Source organism: Dama dama, chromosome 19 (genome assembly GCF_033118175.1).
Source record: "Dama dama isolate Ldn47 chromosome 19, ASM3311817v1, whole genome shotgun sequence".
In the NCBI taxonomy this organism is placed as follows: domain Eukaryota; kingdom Metazoa; phylum Chordata; class Mammalia; order Artiodactyla; family Cervidae; genus Dama; species Dama dama.
Genome location: NC_083699.1, coordinates 40,172,190 through 40,194,556, shown reverse-complemented (window position 1 = coordinate 40,194,556; position 22,367 = coordinate 40,172,190). Strand labels below are relative to the sequence as shown.

General features: G+C 42.5%; 1 protein-coding gene across 13 annotated transcripts in view; it reads right to left on the bottom strand.

Annotated features, from left to right (window-relative positions):
* Positions 1 to 22,367, bottom strand: part of LPP (LIM domain containing preferred translocation partner in lipoma) — a 723,640-nt gene that overhangs the window by 593,588 nt on the left and 107,685 nt on the right. The window contains exon 1 of one of the 13 annotated variants that reach the window (XM_061166819.1): positions 15,360 to 15,380. The exons of the other annotated variants lie outside the window; for them this stretch is intronic. The gene's annotated coding sequence lies outside the window, so the exon portion shown is untranslated. Of the gene's footprint in view, positions 1 to 15,359; positions 15,381 to 22,367 lie in introns of those variants that run through there. 13 annotated transcript variants of the gene reach the window in all.

The window sequence follows — 22,367 nt, the reverse complement described above, 5'->3', positions numbered from 1 at the left end:
CTGAGGTTCCACCTTCACTGCCTTGCCCTTCACCTACACTTGGCCCTGGGTTTAAGGAGAAAAAGAATTCTCAGTTTAAGAAAGAAAAGAAGATGGAGAAAATGAAAGTCCAGGTGGTCACTGCTCCATGAAAAGTCTAATCACTCAGTATGAAAAGGTTCCTCAGCCCCAATCCTTGCTCTGAAAACAGAGGTCTGGATCACTGTGGTTTTGTCATGAGATGAATAACAAGCCCCGAGGATTACTCGAATTACAAGGCCCAGACCAGATCCACTCAAATATAGCTGGAAGCTTTCTAGTAACTCTAACTGTGCATGGGGAATGAGCTGCTCAGAGAAGTGACTCACTTACTGGAATCCATGCTGCATTACTCAGCTGATATTAATACACCCACTTGTTCATTAAAGTTTAATTGGAGTTCATGTGAATTGGTTTCACCGGATACTTAATCAAAGAGAAGTATTTGTGTACGAAGTGTTCACATACAAAGCTAGAAAGTGCAGCTCTTCCCCAGCCTCTACACACTCCAATGACTGCTCCTCTAATACTGTTGACACCGTAAGTTAGTCAGAGAAGGTGGTACGGTGATCTTCCAAGAGGGGGAAAGTTGTCCACACACAAAACACAAATAAATGATAAATCCTCTGTATGGCAACAGACACAGTTCCCCAGCTCATCAGCCACAGCCTGACATGGTCTAGGACGCAAATGGCCAGCTCCTCAGTAAGAACTTGCTCCTTTCTGGAGTTCATTATCAAAGCTGCAGGGCTCCTTCTCTCCCTGGGCACCTGTCTCCCAGCCGTACATCTTTATTTTTAAAATGGGTGGATAAGGAAATTAACCATCATTCAACATAATCACACATTTCTCTTGTACTGACAAGCAAACCATGAACGCAATCCCAAACGCCTATTTATACAATCAGGGCTGTCAGTACCCTGTTATTTCTTATTGGATATCTCACTAATCAACATTTCTGGAAGTATAAGCTTTTAAGGCTCCTGAAAAGACTTGTGCATGAAGTTGGGGAGAAATAGATTTCTCCCAAGGCTGGTGGCTCTGGTTCTATGATCAATTTTTCATTAGGAATGGTCACCATGGTTAAGGACATAGGACTTCTGGGCCCAAAACAAATCAAGGTGAGTTAAAAACTTGGTACTCTGGATTGATTTGCTGAAAAAAAACCCTCAAAGATTGTAGACTAAAAGGCAATATACTGATTTTCTTATTTATTTATTTACATGGCTACACCAAGTCTTGGTTGTGGCAATGCGGGATCTAATTCCCTGACCAGAGATTGGACCCGGGCCCTACCTTTAGGAGTGCAGACTCTTAGCCACTGGGCCACCAGGGAAGTCCCAGCAATGTGTTGATTTTCTTTTAACAGCTTTATTGAGACATAATGCACACACCACACAATTCACCCACCTAAAATCTACAATTTGAGGACTTCCCTGGTGATCCAATGGTTAAGACTCTGTGCTTCCAATGCAGGGGGCACAGGTTCGATCCCTGGTCAGGGAACTAAGATCCCATGTGCCGTGTGGCATGGCCAAAAGAATAAAGAAATAAAGTCTACAGTTCAGTTTTTAATATAGTCACAGAGTTGTGCAACCATTGCCGCATCTAATTTAAGAACATTTTCACTGCCCTCAAAGGAAACCCACACTCATTAGCAGTAACTCTCTATCTCCCACCCAATCCCTGCCAGCAATCACTAATCTACTTTCTACCTTTACAGACTTGACGAATTTTCCTATTGTGGACTTTTCATATAAATGGAATTATGTAATGTGTGGCCTACTGTGACTAGGTTCTTTCACTTAGCCTAATGTTTTCAAGATTATTTGTGTTGTACCACTACTGCATTCCTTTCTGTTGCTTAATAATACTATATTTTATAGCAAATTTCACTTATCTATTCAGCACTCCACCTTTTAAAAATAAAATAGAGCTACCAAAGAACAGCAAATTATGTAGTAGCACTCAGCCTGGCAGATAATCTGCTAATCCTCTGAATGATCTAGTCACGATTACGCCATCAGACATGTAAAGTATGTGGGGTTGTGGTAGGGGCTTCACAAATGTGGGAGGAGTTGGCAGAGCCTAGCCGCCCAAGCCTTACTAAAGTTAAGGCTCATCAGGATGACCCGTCTGCACATGGTTTCACAGTTTACAAAGAGCTCTCACTGACATGACGTAGTTAGGCGGTGGTTCCTCGAGGAAGGAGCTTCGGTGTCTGCATCTCTGATTTCCCCAAGACAACCAGCATCGCTTGGAATGCACTGAACAAACAATACAAGCAACCACCTCTCCCTCTAGAAAAGCCACTTTTTCAGTTTCTTAAGATATGACCAAGTATCTAGTAATAAGCACATATGATGTGCCAGGCACCAACATGGTGACTAATAAGATACAACACCTGCCCTACAGGGGTTTAAAATCTAGCAGAAGAGACCAAAAGAGTACACACAGGACAAGTCAGTGCCAGATGAACAGAATAAAAGCTGTGAGAGAAACCCAGGGAAAGAATCTCTAGCTTATTACATCTCACTTGCCATGCTACTGATTCCACTTCTAACCTTGTTTATCGAGTGGGAGCTATTTACAACATGACAATCGTAGATGGTATGTAGACGTTCATGAAGATAGAGAATTCATAGCTATGAGTATCCTGAAAAAGTACAAACTGATCCGTATCTGGAGTATAAATCAGAGTCAACTTTAGCACCCACATGAGTAACATCACCAGATGATGCAGACCAAAAAAACAACCATCAAAGATGGAGAGTCAAGGGGGTCATCCATCCAAACCTAAAGACTTTCTGCCTCCTTCAAAGCAGGCATTTCAAAACACTGCCAGGAAGCAGGCAATTCACTTAGAAGTTGTCACCTAAGCAACCAGGTAACGTGAAGGAAAGAAACAGGCTTCCAAAATACATGTAATCTAACCCATACCCTGAATATTCATTGGAAGGACTGATGTTGAAGCTGAAGCTCCAATACTTGGTCCAGCTGATGTGAAGAGCCAACTCACTGGAAAAGACCCTGATGCTGGGAAAGACTGAAGGCAAGAGGAGAAGGGGATGACAGAGGATGAGATGGTTGAATGGCATTACCAACTCAATTGACAGAAGTTTGAACAAGCTCCAGGAGATGGAAGGACAGGGAAGCCTAGTGTGCTGCAGTTCACGGGGTCGCAAAGAGTCGGACACAGCTGAGCAACTGAGCAACAACAACAACTCATACCTGGTACATGAGGTCAAATAATGCAGCACTTTGTGTATTTGGTGCCATGTGCTTAAGAGACTCAAAGTTATTTGCCAAAGAGAACTCAGTCCTCCCCACCCTCTTGGCAAGCAGAGCTGACTCCTAGTCATTAAGAAGGTCAAGAGCATCTTCTATTCTTATGTCCCATATCCTGAGGACACAGCTGAGCTCCCAGATAAAGGCACTATGCCATCAAACGAGAAATTCAACTCATGTTTTTGTTTCTTGGCATCTAAGAATATATATCTTCCTTGGATCCAACTCACGGAACAGATTAGGTTTCCATGCAAACCAGAAACAATTGATACACCTAATCACTTACAATTTCCACCAGCATGAAACCCTCTTTAATATATTCATCCAATTTGTACATCAGTACAAGTGTTCCTTTTTAAATTCCTATAGCGAGTTCGTACCTCCTGTTTCCTAATTACCTCATGCAAAAAAGGGAATTTTACCTTCACCTCTCTTGTTCATTAAAGCAAGTTTCAGGAAGTACTTTGACATTTGATTTTTTAAAAACACATGATGATTTAACAGAAAGTTTTAGAGATTCATTGCTGCTTATACTTTGGGAGAAACAAGTGAATATCAAATCATAGCTAAGTTTTTAACCAATGGAAAAAAGAAAACTAAAGGGGAGCATTTTCAGGTTTATTGCAACTCTATATAGTCTTGATAGCACTTGATAAGAATGACCTCACTACACTAGAATCAGGACGACGAAGCAGAAAGCAGCCCAGAGTTAAAGGCTCTGGGTTTGCATCCATCGCCACTTTAAAACTCAACTCATCTCTCTGAACCTGTTACATCATCTCTAAAGGGAAATGAATGACAAGTTCTGCCTTGCCTACCTCATGGGGATGCCATAGGGTACACATGAGAAAATGTGTATTTCAGTGCTTTGAAAACCACAAAGCCCCATACACAATGTGAGGTATTCACAGTGTAAGGTATTATCTTAATGTCTTTTCCTATAAAGACATTTTTAAATGACATGAACAAACACTTTTGCCTTTCTATTTCTATTTTGAATCAGCTAAGGAAACACCCCCAAAATCAGCACCACTAATTCCAGGAAGCTTCACTCTCTCTCACACACACACACAAGCTTTGTAATGATAAGTACTGTGTAAGACAATAAGCCCAAGAAAGCACCAGCTCCTGAAGAATCTTCCATCCCTGAGCTATCCTCATGAGAACAACTTTAATATTAGTGTCTTTCAATGTACTCTTGTTTTTCGAAGGCATATGAAGTATATTCAAGTATATCACCTTTCAGAAGGCAGTATGCCAAAATCCCCACCCACCTCCTTCGGGTGCAGAAGAGATGGTCCCAGAAGGAAGTGGCTCCAGTGTCATCTGGAGAGGAGGGAAGTGGGAGCCAGTGCTGAAGACAGGATCCAGAGACACGCAGACTGAGGGAAGATAGACCCTGCCTGGGTGACACAGAAAAAATTCCACCCCACAGGCCAGCTTTGATCAGCAAACCGGTAGCCACACGGCGACACTCCAGGAAGCAGCTTATCAAGGATGTGGCTGTCTTTCACTCCCCACACAGGCTCTATCATCTGAAGTTTACTCTCTCAACTACCATCTACAGATAAGCAAAGATCAAGGACAGAGAAGCCAAAACTTTTCCAAGGTCACGACAGGCTGTGCAAATGCTTTCGATTCCTACGCACCAGGCTAAACTGGCTCCTGGTCCTCGAGTAAACAGGTCAGGGTCCTAAAACAGCCATAAACCATTCACTTGGTACCTGTCTTTCATCATTGTAGCAGGACCAAATAATGAGAACTAACACAGAGCACTTGCTGCGCCAGACACTGTGAAATATACTTTACAAACATTTTTAACTATTAAATATTAATTTTTTAACTCATCTTTTAGCTTATTTCATTCACACAATGACCCTAAAATGTAAGTACAGTCCATAAAGATGAGGAAATTGAGGTACCAGAGAGATGAAGTTGTTTGCCCACAGTTCTCTAATATCTCATAGTGGGCAGTTTTAAACCCTGGTGGTTCTGGCTTTGATGGCTGTTCCTACCCGCACACACAATGCCTGGCCCTGGGTACTTCCCACACTGGATGAATATCCACCAGGAGCCAGGCACCACTGGAGGCTCTCACATATATTTTCTAATTTATTCTCACAGTGACATTGGGAGAGGGATGCTATCATCCTGCGTTTAAAGAAAGACACCAAGACTCTAAGAGGTTATTTAACCAAGGTTTTGACAAACTCTAAGAAGCACCTAGGATTTGAACCTCTGTCCAATTTCAAATTTAGGAACTCTGTAAATACCCATGTTCTGCCCCAGCTCTGACAGCAGCAAACTACACAGTTCTCTACTCATCATAAGCATTGCCTACCTAGCTATCTACTCATTCATTTTTTGCCAAGCGGTGAAGCAGAAAGAACATATGTTTGGGAGACAGGAAGACCAGAGAGGTTCCATCACTTACTAACTGTGTGACTTGGACAAGTTATTCAGATTCTCTGTGCCTCAGTTTCTTCATCTAACCAATGAGAACAATGATAATAGTACCTAACACTGCCTTGAAGATTGTGATAAAAATTAAATAAGATGATGAATGTAAAACGTTATGATAGGGACCAATACATAATAAGTGCTTAAAAAATAAAAATAAAAATTCACTAATAATTGAGTGAGACAAAGATAAAACGGCATAATCTAAGAACAATTTCTACCACAGTTCCAATAATATAATAGTTACTCAAAAATAAAAATGATCTTCATTTTCTATGAATTTCCTCTCTGATAGTCTTGAGTTTCACAGCCCTCTCTGATCTAGTCCCTAGACCCCACAGTGGCCAGCACATGCCTTGTACATTACAGATGTTCAGAGTCAATGATCATATAATCTTTCTCTGAACTTACCAAGGAAAGAAAATCTAAGATGCTAAGGTAACTCCTCTGAAAGTTTGGAAGCTTCAGTTGTCCATTTTCACCCCAAATGTTACCTTCAGGGTGAGAATTATTACCCACAGTTGAAGCCTAAAACACACTGAAAAGTCACACTGAAACAGTCAGTTGACTGTTCTTATTTATTTCTGACACATTTCTCAAGAAATAAAGGAGAAAAATGATTTCCCAACCTCCACAGTTTCAAATCTTATGTCCTTCTTCTCTACAAAGATCGTCACATTGCTTAATAAAATCATGTATTTTGCACAGGTCCTTTGCAGATGTTAACCAAAGGGCTTTGCTAGGTCTGTCACTAATGTGCAAGAGAGAGGAGGTAGAAAGGGGAAGAAAGACAGGTACAGAGAGAGAGAGGTTGAAAACACAAGAAATGGAGGATATTTGATATTAACAGAAAATTCATACGGCAGAACTGCTTCAACCAAGACACCAAAGGAAAAACAGCTATAAGAATACATCATTAAATTGAGAAGAAAGGAAAAAAAAAAATGTATGTGTGTGCATGCGCATGTATGTGTATGTGGATGTGTGTGCATGCATGCATGAACATTTATGTAAAAGACCTAGGGCCAGACCACAGGGCAAGAAAAATAGTGCCCATACCAGGGCTTCTGGGCAACGTGTGAAGGGTCATGATGCTGCCAGGGCCCTGGGGGCTGGAGGACTGGATTTGCAGCCCAGCTCTGCCATCCAACTGTCCCATCTGGAACAAGTTGCCATTCCTCAGTCTCCCACACTCAGAATAGAGCCCTCACCGGACTGGTTTGAGAGCTAAGCAACAAAAGAGATGTGAACATGTTGTGGAAACATCTGTACAAACATAAATGGGTGTTACTACCCATTTATTCCAATGCCGAGGAGAGAGACTTCATCTGAGCCACTGTGCCTCACAAGTGGAGTCTATTCCCATCCCAGCCTGCACAGAAAGAAGGGATGCAGACAGTTTTCCAGAGAGGCAATGCTTTTTAATTTCTCTATTATTTCCAAAACAAAAAAGCAAAAACCTCTTTTGTTTTTCCAAATAAAAATAAATTATAACCCTAACTTGCTAATAAATGCAGGCTGGAGCTGTCCTTAAGTAAAAGCTTTTGATAACAAATTGCCTGCACTAACTGCTATTTTACTGCTGAATTTTTTATTGTTGCTTAAGCATAGCAATTATGCTAATAAGCCTGGGAGGATGGTACATCGAGTATTGAATCTGACAGATAAAATACTCAATAAAATGCTAATCTCACCTGAAAATTGGAATCAGACAGCCTTATTAGTATTTATGGATATGGCATCTTAAACATGTTTTGGGTTTTTTTTTTTTTGTTTTTTTTTTCAGATAAGTATATGAAATCAATGTTGTCTCCTAATACAGCCTGCCACTGCTAGGCCTCTGTGTGCTTTAGATTCGAGAAGACAGTTCCTCACTGCCTCAGCCTTGCTTCCTGACGGAGAAACAAGAGCTTATTGGTCATCTCTGCCACAGAAAAAATAGGGCAATAAAATGTGTTTCTTCCTGCACCTCCCTTTCTCTCCCCCCACCCATCTAATCCCCTCAAAAAGGAAAGGTAAGAACTGTCTTTCTGAGCAAAAAGAGAAGGCAGATTTGACAGTAACAAGAACCATTTGTCAAACCATCTGACTTCTCTCTTCACCTGACAGGAGGGAAGAGTGATGTGTCAGAAAGAACATGGAATTGAGGATTCAAAGAGCTGGCTTTCTCGTCTTGAGTTTTGCCATTTCCTCCATGGGAGGCCCTAACAGGAATCAGTTTCCTACATAGGGACCTTCTGCATCCAAAGTTCAAGTCCTTATGAGAAGTGAGTCTCCATGGGGGACAGAAGAAATGGGGGCCAAAGCCCCAGTGTATATGAAGAGTGGAATACTATAAGCCAAGGTAGGCACATCAGGGGAATGTGAGATTCTTGACCTTGTTACATTTACATGGTACCTCCTTATCGTGTATCCTCAGGATGTATTTAAACTGGTTCAGGCTTAAATTCAGAGATCTCAGACACCAAATACATATAGTAAACAAGACTGGATGGTCTACCAACTATTCTCAGGAATTTTTCTGGCTCTCTTCTTTAGGATCAATACATTAACTCTGGAAAGGAACAAAGAAGAGAAGTCAGCTTCCTATTTCAAGCAGCATAAACAAATGCTGAATATCACAATATTATTTATGAAAAAAATCCTTTTCTCCTTTATTTCCATAAGAACCACATAAGGCAGGAAAGAGAAAATTCTCTTCTCCAGAGGCTGCCATAGATAAGAAAATTAAGAATCAGAGAGGATTTCCCCACCCAGGCAGAGTACATGGGTTCTGGGGTCAGGACGAATAGTTTTGCCTTCTGACTAATTCCAGCCTGCCCCTGAGCACACGCAGGTCCTCTGGGTCTTGGGCCTCTTGACTCACCCCAAACCCAAATACCCAAGCTACGAGTCACTGCCGGACAGGAGAGAGAGTGAGCAGGAACCTCAACACCCACAGCCGCCGTGCCAGCGCCTTCACCTGCCACCTCCAGGGTTTCCAAAAGCTGACACCCCTTCCAGAAGTCCCTATCTCCCCTTGTTAGTTCATAGGCATGGACACATCTGGCTTTCATGGCATGTAGGAATGTGACAAGTTGTGACAAAACTGGGCACAGATGCCAGGACTCAAAAACTCACTCTGGGGCCTTACAGAATCACTGTCCTCTATAATCTCCCATTTCTTCCTTTGGGCCCCTTCACCTTTCCAAGACCAAAGAGGTCCTTTGGCCATTAGCAGAAAGGAGAAGGGAGAGAAAATGGGCTCCAAAGAGTCAGAGATGAATACAACTTAGAATTCTCACACCCTTTTCTTCAGCAAATCTTCACAACACAAACAAAGCCATGGTGATTATTACTATCCCCATTTTGCAGATGAAGAAACAAAAGACTAAAAGTTCATAGATTCCTCGCAGATAACACAAAAGCTCAGAGATCCTCAGCCCAGAGCTGGGGAAATGCCAGTACAGGTAGGTGGTCAGCCCAAGGCAAGGTAGCGCCACACAATCAGTAGAGTCTACAATCATTAATCACAATGTTCCAAGACACACCATCACCAAATAAGAGAAAATGCTGGTATCACTTTAATATTAGTGATCCACACCACCCAAGGGAGCTGACCAACTCATCATTTTCCCTTCTGCTTCACACAGGAAGAAATAAAATCCAAGTCCAGGCACCCCTTTATCTTTATTGTACCAGGACCAACACTGCAATTTTCAAAGCAACATCACAACAAATTCATCATGTAGGGATCACTATCCTCCAATTTCCAGGAGGAAAAAGCCAGGCACTAAGATGTATATTCACTCACTCAAGTCTCAGAGGTCTCTGAAAGCAGGATCAACACTCAGATCTATGCCCCCTGTTCTTTCCACTTGATTAAGCCACCTCTGAATTGCCAGGGCTGCCACCTCTTTAGTAAACAACCTCGGCAGAAAGTCAGTTCTGAACTGAGACATCTCCCAACAGAGTAATGATTCGAGTCATACTTCGAGGAATAATTTCTGGGAAAGCAGAGGAGGTGATGCTATCAAACAGTGAAACTCAAAACTCCTACTCACTACCTACCTGGGAGGGAGCAGGAAATGGGGCCGAGGCCCCTTCCCTCCGTGCTCCCTCTGCCCATTTCTGTCACTTACAGTCATTACTAAACTTAGCACTTTAAGCAAATGAAAGATATTTCCTAGCTGCATAGCCTTGGGTAAGTCCCCAATCTCTTTGGTCCTATTACTGATACACAGTCAAGCACATATGCACACACACAGGTGCACATATACACACCTAAGACCACCCATTCCTTCCCTTAGTGGGATCATGACAACAGAAAGCCCATTTTATTTACCCTGCACAGCCCTGCAGCAACATCCTAATTGTTCATGCAGTGTCCCCAGCCTCTGCACCCAACGGTCTAACCAGAACCCTCCACTACCTCCTTCCTTGAGCCTCCTAATTTCCAGCCTTCTTCTGCTAAGCCCCACTTCCCAAGCCTCACCTGCCACTCTCCTCTGTGAGGTCTGGTCACTTCTACCCTGCACAAGCACTAACTTCTCTCCCCATCACCAACTGCAACGTTCCCCTCACACCCGAAATCCATCTTCCTCTAAATGAAATACTGCCAGCCCTTCAACAAACGAAAGCTCTTCAAACACCCTCCACCAGAATAGCTGCATTTCTCCACATGCTCTGATTTGTATCCTACTAAAAGCAGCACCTCTATAACTAAGTCTATTCTATAAGTCTGGTGTCTAGAGAAAAAGGTTTTGTGCCCAGAATACAGGCAGTATGGCACTAGAAGGACCTTCAGTCAAACCTCCAAGGCACACTGCCCCAAACTGGAGAAGCTGCGGCAGTGGGGAGTCAGTCCCGGGGTCAGTAAGAAACACCACCATGCTGGGTCTTATACAAATGTTCTCTAATCTTTACAACTTAGCGTGCAAGGTATATTCAATCCCCAATAAAACCCATTTAAACTAGGACTCAGAGAGGTTTAGTATTAATAACTCAGTCCCACTAGAGTTATGCATTGTGTGTGTATGTGTGTGCGTGTGCACACACTCAGTCATGTCCGACTCTTTGTGTCCCCATCAATTGTAGCCCACCAGGTTCTTCTGTCCATGAGATTTTTCCAGACAAGAATACTGCAGTGGGTTGCCATTTCCTTGTCCAGGGGATCTTTCTGACCCAGGTGTTGAACCTGCATCTCCTGTGTCTTCTGCATTACAGGTGAATTCTTTACCAACTGCGGCACATACCATCCTAATTCACAAGGCTACTGGAGCTCAGGTTTATAAACAAGTTTGTACAATTTCACTGAGACTCTCTGTTTTTGAGCAGGGTCTAGTGCTCTGCCAGATGCTTTGCAAAAATAATCTTGGGTAACGTACAGAACAACCCTGCCCAGTAATTCTTAGTGTCCCATTTTACAGATCCGAAACTAAAGCCAAATACCAAACAACATGTGTCTGGCACATTTAGGACTAGAATCAGGGGTCTTGGACTTGCTCTTTTTCTCTTTCCTCTGTATCACACATCTTCTTTATGCACAAAGTCTCTGTCTGTGGTGTGTTAAACATAATGGGTTCTTCTATGCATGAGTCACTAGAAGTGACCTTCAGCAGTCCATACAGAATCTGCAAGTCACGAAAAGGTGCTTCACAAGCAGCGATCTAGTTCAGATCTCAACAGTGATGGTGGAAGGTGGATTTGGAGCATGCCATGTGAGCACAGGCTGACCCTGGACTGTTCCCAAGGGTCAAAGTCACTCAGCTTCACAAATGCACACCTTGGCTTGTCCACCTTCCTTGTAGAAGGGGCAACTGCAGTGTATTGTTCAAGAAGTTTCATAATCAAACTCAGAAATCCAGAGGTCATCATGTACACCTCCTCTTCAAAAGGAAATCTTTCCAATAGAAGGGAGGTTGACAGCCCCAAGAACTTGAGAGCTAGAAGAAGAGATGGTGCATCTTGATCTAATCTCATGGGAATGTCACCAGCATCTTAGGCAGATACCACCATTTCCTCTGCCTCTGGGAAAGCAGGATTAAGAAGGAGCCAGGGAAAAGTTGATAGCTGCTCTTAAACCTATAGGCCCCTAAATCAGTTCCCAGGAGCCCTTCTAGTTCCTTGGGTTAACTATAGGTAACCTTCCAATCCCTCAGGCCTCCTTAGTAAGTCAATTTAACATACGTTTACAGAGTATCTAAACATGCCAGCTACTGAGTTATGCTCCAAAGGCTCAGAGATACCTGCCTTCTGCAGATCAGAGCTCAGAAACACATATCACCCATTAAGATACAAGATGGTTTGAGAAAGAGTTTCTGAAAATACAAATCATGGGATGGTAGAGGTAGAAGGAAAGAGACCAATTCCTAATGGAAAAGCTGATATTTCTGAGAAGGTGGAATTTGAGCTGGGTATGGAAGGATGTTGGCTTCCCTAGTGGCTCATACGGTACAGAATCTGCCCGCAATGCAGGAGTCACAAGGGACACAGGTTCTATCCCTGGGTCAGTAAGATCCCCTGGAGGAGGGCATGATTCTGTCCTGTAGATGGGATTCTGTCTTGTAGAATCCCATGGACAGAGGGGCTTGGTGGGCTACAGTCCACAGGCTCGCAGACACAACTAAAGCAACTTAATACACAAGCATGCATGCTTGAATCACTGAACTGAAACCCTTTGCTGTATGCCTGCAATACTGTAAGTCAATTATACTTCAGTTAGAAAATATATAAATCAAACATGGCACTACAGCTTCAAGTGACTATTTCCATTATGAAAGTCTTGGCACTATTTTGAAAATACAAGGAATATACACTTCATATGGATAATTTTTGAGTTTCTTCTTGGGAGAAAAAAAGGGTGAGGGAGTAGGAAAGGGTTTGGTAAGTTGCAGAAAGCGTCTCAAACTCACCCACTCCCTGCATTCTCACTCTTGCAATACATTTCAAGCTCCTCCACCCATGTTACTAAAAAGTGTGTATTCACTCATTGACCCATATGTTAATCCACTGCCTATTTCATAATCCACTCTACATGTCTCCATAATCCACCCTACATGTCTCCATATATTTATCTACAAATATGTAATGTTTTAAATGTTTTATTAAATACAAATGTCTCCCTGCTAAGAGTAATGAGAGCAACATTTACTGAATGTACAAGGTGTTTTAGGACCTTCACATGCATTATCTCAGAGTCTTTCTCTGTTCTGTTATTATACGTGCACATGTGTGCTCAGTCATGTCTGACTCTTTGCAACCCCATGATCTGTAGCCCACCAGGCTCCTCTGTCTATGGAATTTTCCAGGTAAGAATACTGGAGTAGGTTTCCATTTCCTACTCCAGGGGATCTTCCCAACCCAAGGATGGAACCCACATCTCCTGCGTCTCCTGCATTGGCAGGCAGATTCTTTCCCACTGAACATGGGAAGCCCTGTGTTCTATCATTATCCCCCAGTTTATAGAAGAGGGAGCTGCATTACAGAAAGTAAGCAACTTGCCTGAGGTCTGTGGCTACTAAGCAGAGGACTCTGGGTTTAAACCCAAACAACCTGACTCCAAAGCTTGCCGGGCTACTACTACTATGTGTATGACATCACTCAAACCCATCATTTGATTAACTCAAAAAGGTAAATGGTGAGGGAACCCTGTTCTGGCTCCTGGTGCACACTGCTTCCTTCCAAAGACTCTAAATCACCTGTCAAAAAACCAGCCTAGAATTATACCAGGAACCAGGATAAAGTCAGCAGATCCTAGACTCTGGATACTGGTTTGTTGGTTTTGTTTATTTTGTTTGTTTGTTTGTTGATAACTGATTTCTATTTCCTCATCTCTCATTTCTGGCACGTCTGCTGATTTCCAGTTTCCTCAGAATTACTGGCAGTTCTTCCATGGTCACCATCAGCCATTCTCCATATCCTGAGATGTAGCATGCATGGTCCATGACCTCTGAAATCATTTGGTAGAGCAGACTGCTCTCTTGCAACATCCTTTTCCACCGTGGACATCAATTTCTTCTTAATGACATCGATTCTACACTTCCAAGCTTACAGATCATCCCCCTTCCCTTGACAGAGATGACTGACAGAGGCAGAAACAGTCATGCAGCTTAGTTTTCTCTCTGTCATCTGGGCCGTTACATCACCCTCCCCAGGTTACAGAATGCCAGGTGTCCCCACTAAAGGACTCCCTCCCCTGGAGCCCATTCTAATCCCATCCCTGCCCAGAAAGGAACTGGAAATGAAAGGCTGTGATTGGCTGCCAATTACATCATTTCTCTGCAGGCCTGACTGAACTCTTAATTAATTGAATGCCACTTTACTTCTGTACCTGACTCCATGGACAAATAAATAACCACAAAGAGAACAACATAGGGTGAAGGCAGTAATAAACCATAGCCTCTGGCTCAGGTTAGAAAAAGGAACCATTTGCTGGAGTTACCTGTCATTAAGAAAGATTTGGTCACCAGGTAAGGACACACAGTTTTCTATATTAAATTAGAGGAGTGATTCAAAGGGGACTGGTTTCAGCTGACAAGAGCAAAGAGAAAATCAATTTCAGGTTGCCAGGACAACTAGACTTTCCCTGCAAGAATAAATTTGAAAAAGCTCTAAAATCTGACAACTAAATGTTTCCTCACATTACATCATATCCCTAAAACGTGTGTTGAACCAGTGAGATAATCAAGCCTGCTAATTACTTTCTACAACATCCATAAGACACAGGGTTGATGGTCTTGGCTCCAGTCTGGCTTTCTTCTAGCAGTCCCACTCAGTATCTCAGCATTATAGTGAATAAGGACTATGTGCTTCTTCAAATAAATCTGAAGGCTTATCATTGTCAGGTTGTCCTTGGATCCTAAAAAAGGGCAGGTGAGCACCTTCTGAGTACACATCCCCTAACAACTGACAACCTGACATCCAAGGACCTGCCTCAGATAGGGGCACTTGTATTGTCGTGCTTAGCATTTCTGTATTACTTTACATTTGCAGAGTGCCTTCCAGTGACTGAGACCAACACCCATGTTCCCTGTCGTGTAATTCACCAACTACCCCTTCCAAAGAAGGGGTTCAAAGTCAAAGAATCATACTTAACACAATGTTGAATCTAAAGGGACTTGGGAGATACACGCTTTTTACCAGAGACTGAATCCAAGACACATATAGGCAAAGTGACAGCTCAAGGTCAACACAGATGGTCAACAGCCGAATCAGGACTGGAATCCAGGTCTTTTGATAATGACTTCTATGCAATTTCTTTAAATAGCTGCCATCATTCCACCTCTGCCTGAGAGGCTCTGGGAGCTGAAGTTAAGTCCACTTGATCTCCTATTAATCCTCATGAGGCAATGACCCCAAATGGCCTTATCCCAGGAGCTCAAAGTCCTGACCCCAGATCCAATAATATCTGATGAGATGAGCCTTCTCTATGCATTTATGTTCTCAGAAGGCTGAATATCAACTTACCTCCAGGGGCTATTAAAAACAAGAACAGCTAATAAATCACTGGAAAGCACTTTGCAAATGTAAAGTAATACAGAAATGCTAAGCACCAATAATACAAGTGCCCCGAACTGAGGCAGGTCCCTGGAGAGCATGATGATTGTGCTCACCACCATCCACCAGAAGATGCAGAAACCATGCCTCTCTCCAAACTTCATTCTCTTTCCTTAGAAAGAAAGAAAGTGAATGTGTTAGTTACTCAGTCGTATCCAGCTCTTTGCGACCTCGTAGACTATAGCCCACCAGGCTCATCTGTCCATGGAATTCTTCGGGCAAGAATACTGAACTGGGTAGCCATTCTCTTCTCCAGGGCATTTTCCCAACCCAGGGATTGAACCCGGGTCCACTGCACTGCAGGTAGACTCTTTACCATCTGAGACTGCTCCCTAATTCTCAAATATGCCTCTGCATGTTATTGTCTTACAATAGATAACATGAGAAAGCACTTGCTATCAATTCATACGGTCAGAGAGTTTTGCTAAGTTTGGAGAAACACCTACAGGAGATCAGAATTGAACAGATGGAAAAGTAAATGTCAAGCTGTCCCTCACTGGTGATAAACCAAGTAAACTATGAAAAACAATGAGCCCATTTGAAGGTGCTTGTCAGGGGGTTCAGCCTTAAGAGCCAATTTAGAGTCTGGTGGGAGGTCAGAAGAATAAAGCACACCCTCTAGGGCTCTGGCTGCAGGTGCCAATGGGAGAAAGAAGTGAGGATAGAGCATTCCTTACATTCAATACCCGGTCCTTGACTCTCATTAGCAAGGTGAGCAGAAAAGAGTAGCAGAGGGAGCTATGGGTGAGTAGAGTAACTCAGATCAAACGCTGGTGTCTGAGAGACATGACTTCTAACTCTGACCCTGCCATCAAATGCTTTGTGATGCTGAGCAAGTTACTTAAACCTCTCTAAGCCTCAGTTTCCTCATCTGTTCAACATATATAATTCTACTACCTATTGCACAGGCTGGCTTTGAGGATTGTTCAGTCACTCAGCTGTGTCCAACTCTTTGCAACCCTATGGACTGTAGCCCACCAGGTTCCTCTGTCAGTGGGATTTTCCCAGCAAGAACACTGGAGTGGGTTGCCATTTCCTCTTCCAGGGGCTGTGAGGATTAAATGAAAGGAAATACGGGGAAAAATTTACCCAGTGCCTAACATTTAGCACATGGGCAATAAATGTGAGTCATCGTGCTAACCAGAGAGGCTGGAGGCTGGAATCTAGCACAGAAAAAAAGGCAAAAAAGTAAAACATGAAGTTAGAGGTAAAGATCATGGGAACAGAGAAAAGAGGCTCAATTCTACCAGTCCTACTTTGTATTCACTAGGGAGTTATCAGGGTCACATTCCTGAGTATTAAATTTAGGGGTGAATGACAATAATCTAAAAATGGTCAGGCATCTGAAAACCTCAGACTTAAGTGGAAATCCAGGAACACTTGGAAATTCAACCACCTGGTCAGTGTAGAGGTCCGTTCTCGGCATTTGAGCCATTAAAATCCAGGATTGAGTAGTAAATGTGGCTCCAAGATTCTCATCCCAAAACAAGAAACGAAGTTATTTTAAAAAAAAAACCACCCCCACCCCCAGTTCCTTTAACATACTTTATAGCACACATGGACACAGTCCATACCTCCAAGAGAAGTAAGAAATGGGCATGAGAACCATGAAATTGGGACTTCCCTGATGGACCAGCAGTTAACACTCTGTTCTTCTGCTGCAGAGTGTGCAGATTCAATCCCTGATCCAGAGCTAAGATCCCACATGCTGCAGGCAAAAAAAAAGGAAGAACCAAGAAATTAAAGAGTAGTCCCATTAAGTCAAGCCCAGAAAAGAGACATGAGACTTTGAAGAAGCAAAAGAAACTAAATTTCTTGAGCTCCTATTCTGCCAAAGATGCATAAGAATTAAGAGAGGAGAGGATCAAGGAAGATTTCCTGGAAGAAGTCCCTTTGAGCTAAGCATCTGCTGGGGCACCTAGAATTTGGGGCTACATCCTTTTCTTCAGCGAGATCCTGACAATGCAGTGCCATTGGATGGGGAACCAAAAGCCCCAGAAGCACTGGTCTTCCTTCCCTCCAGGTTCCAATCTGCAACATGGGCAACTACCCACCACTCCACTAGGAGAGAAGCGGAAGCACAGGGAACCTAGGGAGGGAGCTCAAAGTTGGAATCAAGCCAGTGCCAAGTCTCATTGCACCCCAAGTACAAAGCAAAGCAGACATAAAAAGGAGATGAAAAACAGGGATGAAAAGAAAATATGGGCTTCCTAGTAAAACAGAGTGAGAATAAATGGTCAGGTTATGAAGAGAGAAAGAAAAAAGAGAGAGAGAGAAGAGAAAGAGTAGGAGGAAAGGACAAAAGGAAAAAGCTGGTGTGTTGTTTGTTTGTAGTGTTTATTTCTTTAAGCATACTTCTGCCATGTCATTTTTCTAAAAAAATCATACTTTGGTTAAATCCTTCAAATGTTAGCTTGAGAGAACTTTGTTTTATTCTCTGACCAGCATCGAGAAGAGTTCCTGGAATATAGAAGGTGCTGAATAAATATTTACTGATTGAATGAATAATGCTCAGCTACAGTGGGTCACTGTTGCTGAGAATAAAGAGGCTTTGAAAATCACCAAGAAAAATAGCAAGATTCTGTTTATACTTCAGTTCACTTGCTTTTATAGGTGGGAGGACACAGGTGAAAACAGAGTTAGTGCAGGGCTCCCAGGGGGCAGTCACCAAATTTCAAATATGATCACCAAATTTCAATCAGACTGACCCACACTTGAGGACAAATGAAAGGGAGGCCATTCCCTGGATGAAATTCCTCTAAATTGGATGGTTCAAAGCCAGGATAAGCCCTGGCCATTTCACTGTCTCCTTTGGAGAAAGGTGCCATTTCCCACTGCTTGAGAATATCAATGCTCTGGAAATAAAATAGAGGGGACTACAGACTCCATAAAAGAAATGAGTTGAGAAAAAGGATGGGACCTAGAAAGGACTAGATTTAAGCACTGAATTGAAGCCTGCCTGGAAGACTTGCCTATCAATTTTCATGGTGTTCCTTCGATCATTCTCTTAACGATAACTGGAAGGCTAAAAATTCCCAACTAGTTCAGAAAGTAACTTTGCCTATAATGAGGAATGTAACAGTGACTTGAAAATGGAAACACTAATTACAAAATGATGAAAAGAGTTAATAGCAACCACTACACTCTTCCACCATAAGCTGTATCAGAAGTTTCCATAGCCTGCAAGGTCGGCACTTCTTTCTATGGCTGTGCCAAATCTCAAGAGCCTGTTATTATTTATTACACATGAAGCACTTTCCATCTGTAGAGCTCTTTGGAGTCATGTTTTATTAGTTACTCAGCATTCTTAAATCTAAACACAGCTAAAGACCTACTGGAAGGGGGGCAAGCCCCATGATTTACTTACTCACCACACTTAATGGGTCCACACAATTCCTTCCAATGACTGGACAAGTTAAGAAAGGGGCAAAGAAAACACTAAAACTGAGAAATCAAATCAATCCAGTTCGTTCTTTAAGGCCCCCTGGCAGGGGGCTAAAGTGCTGGGAGTTGCAGCAGGAAAAGGTACAGAAATATATATATGACACAGCTCTTGGCCTCAAGGAACTTAAGGCCTAGAGCCATCTGAGAGAATCTTTACACTCTCTTCCAACTTGAAGAGTCTGGGTTTCTACAAAAGTATAAATAGGTTTCAAATACCAGGAGCAGAACATGTTCTGACATGATCCAAAATTTGAGTAATTAAACAAATACAATTTTGGCCCCATAAATCAAATTAAAAGGAAAGAACATTTTTTTAAAAAGAAAGAAATAAGAAATATGGACTTATTTCTTCAATTTTCACCTTCCAGACTCAAGATAAGCAGTCCCAAATCATATAAGAGGAAATTCTAGAAGAAATGGGGGTTAATAATCTCTTTCAAGAGCAGATAGTCAACCCAAGGAACTTACTCTAAAAAGAAAACATAAATTTAAGAGAAGGACTCCACTTTCATAAAGCCACTTAATAGATGCATAAATTAATACTTATGGAAGTTGTAAGTAGGTTGGGTATTTCTCTAAACAGTAAAGATGAAAAGACCCTGATGCTGGGAAAGATTGAGGGCAGGAGGAGAAGGGGATGACAGAGGATAAGATGGTTGGATGGCGTCACTGACTCAATGGACATGAGTTTCGGTAAACTCCGGGAGTTGGTGATGGACAGGTAGGCCTGGCGTGCTGCAGTTCATGGGGTCTCGAAGAGTCTGACATGACTGAGTGACTGAACTTAACTGAAAGATCAAAGTATTTGGAGTAACTACCTTCTACTTCTATAAGAGACATGAAATAGTCAAGTACAGATGAACATATCACCTGCCAAGAATAACAGAAGATGGATGGATGGATGAGAGGGAAGATGGGGTATTCTCCACACGATTTAAAGTTTAAACTAAGTGGTTTATGATTCACTTCTAAGGATTAGCCTCTAGTAGCAAGCCTGGCACATATTAAATGTTCAATAATTTTTAGTTCTTTGCTGCCTCAAGTAAGTGAAAATATGCAAGCAAGAATGAACAGTCCCAAACAAGAATTCCTCAGTTGTGTTCTCTGTCAGGGTGCCCTAGGTGAGAATTCGGTTGTGAAAGTGAACTGACTGTCCCATCACCCTGCTCATTACCAAGACTGATTCACCAAATAGTATGGCTCATGCAATTCACAACTAATTAAAAGCCATCCTCTACCATCCTTTGATGGGGCTTCCCTGATGGCTCAGTGGAAAGAATCGGCCTACAATGCAGGAGATGTGGGTTTGATCTCTGGGTTGGGAAGATACCCTAGAGTAGGAAATGGCAACCCACTCTAGTATTCTTACCTGGGGAATCCATGGACAGAGGAGCCTGGCTACATACAGTCCATGGGGTCACAAAGAGTTGGACACAACTTAGCAACTTGAGCACGGCACCATCCATTAATGAGGGAGGTAGGTGTGTACGTCTGCATGTGTGTGTGTGTGTGTGTGTGTGTGTGTGTGTCAATTTACTGGCTAGGCTGAAGCTTCACAAGTCAATATGTTTGAAGCTTCATAAGAATGTCTAAAGCTTTGTAAGAGCACTAGACAAATCTTTGCTATGCCATCTCTTTACCATGTGATACTTCAAGTTTTGAGTATCAGTTTGCTCTTAAATAAAGTGAGGATATATTCTTTAGCCTGCCACTTCACCTGTGAGGATCTGATGAGGACATAGGTACGGTAAGGGATTAGTCCACTAGAAAGCCCTACAGAAACCTACGTCACATATCGTACTCCCAAAAGAATGAGTCAAAGCCAATATATTATTACTGTTTATATGACTGCTCTTCCCTGTGGTTTTCTTATAAGAGCACCAAGCATTTGAAGCCACTATAATGGATGATTCCAACTAAAGCAGAAGATACACTGTGCTCAGTCTCCTTAAATAGTCCCTAAGTTAATGGTAGAGTCTTTCACGGAGCCCCAGGAGCCTGATTCATCCTTCTCAGTTCTACTCCAGCCCCAGGTATGCTTGCTGCCCTGCCATCATATGCTGTCTTCTCCTTTTATACACACACCTACCTCCATGGCACCAAAGGGATCAGAGCAAGCTCAAAGTCAAGATGAAGACCACACATGTAAGGAAAGGCTGCTGAAGCCCTCGTTTCCCAACCTAGGTTCTAGGAACCAGATTGTGAAGGGAGGTGAATGTCCTACTAAAAAAAAATTTGGTCAACATATTGACTAGCATAGTGAATGGGAGCTCACAGAGGGGTCACCTTATCTTTGTTCTTGTAGGATGTTGAGGAGGCCTGGTCAGGACTCTGTGCATGTTGATGAGCTCAGTATGACTGGGGATATGAAGTAGGAGGAATGAAGAGACAATTTGGAAATATACTCAATCCACGCTTTCAGAAGGCCCACTAGCATTTTATGATCCAGATGGAGAAATGACGGCTTGGAGACCTGAAGCAAGCAAGGAACCAAGAGAGAGAGAGAAGGAGGGAGGAAGAAAGGAAAGAAGAGAGAAAGGAAAAAAGAAAGGAAGGAAGACAAGAAGGAAGAAATCATGCCTGGTCTCATAAAGTAGAAATGACTGGTCCTCTCTAGATCAGAATTTTGTATTTTTATTTCTTCTTAACCTTCTTAACATCTGTGACAGGCAATTGACTCATCCAATTACTAACTGGAAAGCTAACACCTCAGTTTCACGTCCCTAGTTCCATTTCCTGCAGTGTGAGGAAGTTTCCAGAATGGTCTCCTATCAGTCCCATTTCTCTCACAGAGAAGACAGAATCTATAAAAGCAGCAGACAATTAATAAGGCCATTACAAGGCTGCATTGGCCAAGGGCACACCTGTTCCTACAGCTTTGCGGTGGACACACCCAAATTTCTTCTCCAACAATAAGGACAGGCAGAGGGGGAAGACCATGAGGGCGCACTAAATGCAATCCTCTCCACCCTCGGGCAGGAAGCTGTCTGCCAAGTGAAGGCCGACAATGTGTCCAAGTTATATTTAAGGAAATCACAAAGAAAAATTCAAGACCAGGGTTTTTATTTAGTCTTTTTAAGTTCAAACCACAGAAAGTATTTGGAAGAATTAGAAACTTCTTTCTGTGGGGAATTCCACAGGAACTGGAAAATCTCAGGCAAAATTAGAACCAAAGACAACAGAAATAGTAGAGATCTCAGAGATCATCAAATTCAGCCCCGCCACTCTGACACTGAGCAAAACAAGCCAAAGAGTTTCACAGCTGGATGGCGGTCGGATTGGGCTGAGGACCCACATCTGCTGACTCCAAGAATAATTTCTTAGTCCTCATTCCTTGCTCGCACTGACTTCAACACTAATTCCAAATTAAAACTACATGTGACCAAAAAGAAAAGGGAAAATAAACTATTCCCTGTGGCAGATGCTTGGAACATTAGCTTCTTTCTGAAAACGTTACAGTTCATGTTCTGCAAAAGATGGAAACCAGCGAGGGTCCTGTTTTGTTAGTTGCGAACGCACACTTCACAGGAATGCATTTTATGTCTGGTATTCTCCCGCCGCTCCTTCACCCGGTTTCTCTTTTGGCCATATATGGAACTGAGCTCCAATGTCTGGGTCAC